Here is a 4,847-nt window from a genome sequence, read left to right as displayed (position 1 = left end):
GGGCTTTTGCCTTCCGCGGTAAATTCCCTTGCGCCGAGATGAGCGGAGCGGGGGTGCTTCCCTCCGCTCCCCCCCAAAAAAAAACCCCAAACCAAACCAAAATAGAGCCATTGCTCCTCCACCAGCTCGCTCTGTGTCCCTGGTGGCTACCGTGAATGTGCAAAGGTTACACACACATATATATATATAAAATCAGGCGGGGTGTATATATATACACACACTTGTTAAAGAAACATCCAAAGCATCTCTGTGCGGGATGTCCTTACTCTTCATCTATCCGCAGTGATGATGAGTGGTCCCTGGGCTGGGGCGTCCCCCAGGGGCCGTCGCTCGGATCCTCTGCTGGCCTGGGGTAATTTGTTACTCGGTTTACGGGTATTTTAAGCTGGCTGAAGTTATTTGCTGTCCCTAATGGGGCTGAGTGACATTGCCTTGGGTGACATTAGTGCCTCATCCCTACAGGAACCAGGACTGTTGCTTCGTTAGTGTGCATCTAACTAATTAGTGAGGTGCCTGCAACTTTTAACAACCACCAACTTTTTTTTTTTTTTTTTTTTTAATGCCTTAAAGCCGCAATTAAGACATTTGACCCCTGCTGAGGAATGGCAGGGAGATGTGGCCGGCAGGGAGGGCTTGGCCAGGGGTGCTTGGTGACGGGTTGCCACCAGCGAGCGATGGAGCACCTGGGAGACAGCAAGCGCCAGACCCCGGCTGGGGGCTCTGGCTCACCACCGAGGCACGGCACGATGGCAAAGGGTGAAAAGTGAGTAAACTTGGGTTTTCTGCAGAAGAAAAAGCCAGCCACCCACGCGCCAGGAAATCTCTCCTCTCCGTGTGGGTGGTGGAGGCCCCAAGATGAGTTATCTCTAAAGGGCGACTCTGGGGATACCTAGAGATCTTCATCGGCGTGGATTCAGTGCGCGCCGAGGAGGAAATATCAACCTTGCCAGCTGGGGCTTTGGGTTTTTGTGTTGTTGTTTTTTTCAAAGCCCTTTTTTAGCAGCTCATTTTGAAATCGGTTAGAAAATAGGAGCCTCCACCCCCCCCCAGGTTGCCTCTCCATGGACCCGTTCCCACGGCCAGCCGGCACGCCGTCCACCCCCTCCTGGGATGGTTTTACCCTTTATCCTGTGGGATGCTCATGTGAGGGGATGGTGGGAGTGGGTGCCCGGCGTAGGGGCTTCTCTTTAAGGCTATTTAATGGAAAGTAACAGGGCACGGGCAGCCTGAACCCCACCCCACACCAGCACGGGCGGGCAGCATCCCTTCTAGCCATCCCCACCAGCTACCCCTTCTCAGACCTCTGCTCCTCACTGGGGCTCAGCTATAATCATTTGTAGCAAAACTAAGAGCCCAGAGTGGTAAAACCAAGGCGACTGCAAGCAAAAATGCCACCCGGTGCATCCCTGCAGGCATCCTCGGAGCTCACCGCCCTGCCTGGCTTCCCTGGGATGCTCTTAGCCGGGGAGCAGGAGCCGTGCTTGCAGGCAGACGGAATGCTCGCCAAGCGAGGAGGGATGCACGGCGAGTTATTGCGAACACCTCTCTACCATATATAACGATGTGAAACTCCTACACCCACGCCAGCTCCTTCTCCTCTCGCAGGGGGGCTGACATTTAAGCTGCAGAGGCTCCCGCCCGGCTGGCGGCACAGCTGGCGGGGACACACCTGTACCGCAGCTGAAAAAAAAAATCACTAACCCGAGGTGGGGGGGGGCAGAAATTCGCATTAACGAGGGGCAAACGCACAGGTAAAAACTCCATCGTGCTCATAACGCAGCATCATACGCCGCTCCAGAAAGGGCTCCGCGCTTTTTTACAGAGTGGTGCATGGCGCTGCGTTATGAGATGAGGAACTAAATCTATATGTATCTATATTTTTTCTCTCTATATAAAAACTTGAGCCCGGCAGAGGTTTTTTGCCTGGACAGCGAACAGCTGGCTCCAGCTCAGCTCCTAAGAAGGAGGGGGGGGGGGGGGGGGAGAAGAGATCCCAGCATTGAATGTTTATATTTCCACCGGCTCCAGGGAGGTTTCTCCAGCTGATCTGCCTCACCGTGCAACTTGCTACAGCTGACTTGTTAACCAGCTGCTTCGTATCAAACCCAAAAGCTTTTCCATACGCCACAGACAGCCGAACAAGGGGCAAAGCAGGCTGCGTTAAAGGGTAATCCGAGAGGGTTTTTGCCGCAAAGGCAGGCAGAGGAGCCCCAGCTGCAAGGGGATGCTCCCTGCTGCTGGAAGGAAACATCCCGCGTTGCTGCGTGATGGGGAAAAGGTTTTCCCAAAGCGAGGAAGGAGCGGTGCTACCAGGTCTCCCAAAACTGCAGGTGGATGGACAGGGAGCTGCGGAGCCTGGGCAGGCAGCACCGCATCCCACGGGCAGGCAGCACCACATCCCACGGGCAGGCACCAGTCCGGGGCAGGTTTGCTGCCGGCAGCGGGGAGAAGAGCGAGAGCCCGACATGAAACCGGGGAGGAGCAGATAAACAGGCAGCGTCACAGCAAGTTACCCCAAGTGACACGTTCGCTGGGGTCAGCGTCTCTCCCGCAGACCCAGGCTTTTCTATGGCGCAGCTGGATTTATGAAATCGACCCAAGAAGCGTTTCCAGTACCCCCGCACGCAGAGCAGCCTGTGATTCCAGCTCGCCGTCCAGCCGCCTTCCCCCCTGTGGCCCCCCAGCCCAGAACAGCAAACCCTACGAAAACCAACCCATGCGCCCCTGCTTGCGGTGGGCTCGGCATCCCTGCCCTTCCTCGGCAGCCAGGGCTGTGCCGCCCAGCCGGGGCTCAGCTCACCCACCCAGCTGCCGGATGGTTTCCAAGTTGAACAATTTAAGTCGAGAAAAATACCCCTGAAACAGAGAGAGAGGGAGGGAAGATCTATGGAAGTCTGTTGTTTGTCTCCCTCCTGTGGATAGATGCACAAATAAAATTAATGCCCTGACCTGCTCCCCCAGGGCTCTGCTGATAAAACACCCTTTTTTCTACCCGTTTCACGGGGTTATAAACCAGGGCACCGCAGGAACGCGGCGGCGAGCAGCATCGGGATGACGGCGTCCCGCAGGCTGCGAGCTCCCCCGGAGCCCCTCCGAAGGCTGCTGCCGCAAGAGTGCTCTCCAGCTCCTCAAGCAACTCATCGCTCGTAGGCAGCCTGAGCGAGGAGGACTTGCAGGCAGCAAAGCCAGGCTGACAAAGTCCAAACGCCGTATTTTTGCACGCCGTGCCCACCTCGAGCACAAATTTCCCCGTGCAGCGCTGCTGTCTCTCCTCTCCCCCATACGCTGCTTTCTTTACAAATCGCTCCGGGTCCCCTAACACCTGGTTACAGCTCCCCATGGGATGGGAAGGTGTCCTCCGCGAGAGAGGCAGCGGGGGGTCAGCAATCCTGGCTGCTCGGCAGGACGCCGCACCGCCGCCCGGCCGTTCTTCACCCTTTGTAAGGCGTCAAGGTGGAGCACCGCCAGCCTGCGAGGAGCAAAGCCCCGTTCGTGTTTATTTCCTGCGATCAATTGGCAGCCGCAGAGGCTGGGGCTGGGGGGATTTTGCCACCAGACGGGAATCCCAGGAGGGAGAAGGCAGGCCGGGTCCAGCTAGGAAGCCCTCCAAAGTGAGCGTAGTTGTGGCTTCAGAGAGAGGCCACAGAGTTTAGTTTTAAGCAGCAAGTCTCAGCTTAGCAAATGCTGAAGGATGCGGAGAACCGAAAAAGAACAGTCAGTCCGTGGCAAGGGGAGCTCGAGAGGTGCCGCCCACCCTTCGCAGCACCCATCAGCCACATCCAGCTATTCCTGGCCTCCTTTTAAAGGAATACAGGGGAAGAAGTTTTGCTTTGAAGCAAGGCAAGCAGAGGAAAACTGTGGTGCGAGTCCACAGAGATGCTGCTCTGAAGTAGTTCTTGCCCAAGAGCACAGCCTTTGCTCCCAAGTCAAGGCAGCCCAGCACGGATGCCCCCGTGGAGCTGCTGTGTTCAAGGTGCCCTCTAGATTTCTTTGGGGTTTGTGTAATTCAGGTAATTCAAGCCATTTTGGCATTTACCATTTGACACAGTAGCTGTGAAGCCAAGCCGACCTGATGCAAACCCAAGGGAGCGAGTTGTGCGGGCAGCAAGGATCCAGCGCGGGGGTGTAGAGCCACGGTAATTAAGAAACACATAAAAATAGATTAAAAGGAATGGGGGGCACTTATAAAGGAACGCTTCCCTGGCCTTTTCCTAGAGCATTTCCGCAACATTCTGCCACAGTAAGGGAAAATAAAACCTCGTAACAATAAGAAAATAACCCTTTCCATTTCAGCAAGGAGAGGTATTTGCCTCCTGGTTTTCCCTGTCTCTACAAACAGTGGCGTGGCTGGTCAGAAGCGAGTTTAACAAAAGGGGTGAGCGTGATTTCAGTCCTATCTAATCTAAACCTAACCTGCAAACCTCGGTTTCTTTCAGCCTAGAAGCTCCCCAGAGAAAGGGTAGAGCAGGAGGGCTGTGTCGGAGGAGCCCCAAGCCTCCAAGAGCTGCAAGACCAGTGCTTGGAGCGTAGCTGCTCATCTGCGCCTTTGTCTCGTTACCGACTCAAAACAGCGTTTCCTCTTGTTCATTAATCGGCTGCAGTGTCTTTTTGGGGAGACCTACAGAAAACTTGTCCTCCTTACACCTACCGGCCACGGGCTTTCCCCCGATCGGGCGTAGAAAGCGACACGAGTCCGTGCTCTCGTAGCCCACGTTACGGGCTATTTCACTTCCAAGTGCTGCCTTCACTTCTCTTGGAAGAAACGCTGGAGTCTTCCGCGATGGCAGGGCCTCACTCTGGAATTGCATTTCCTTGCCCAACAGCTCGCTCCCGCCCAAGGGCTCTGT

This window comes from Egretta garzetta, unplaced genomic scaffold (assembly GCF_000687185.1).
Source record: "Egretta garzetta isolate BGI_Z169 unplaced genomic scaffold, ASM68718v1 scaffold200, whole genome shotgun sequence".
NCBI lineage: Eukaryota > Metazoa > Chordata > Aves > Pelecaniformes > Ardeidae > Egretta > Egretta garzetta.
The sequence above is the reverse complement of the archived record's forward strand: the minus strand, read 5'-3'. Positions refer to the sequence as shown.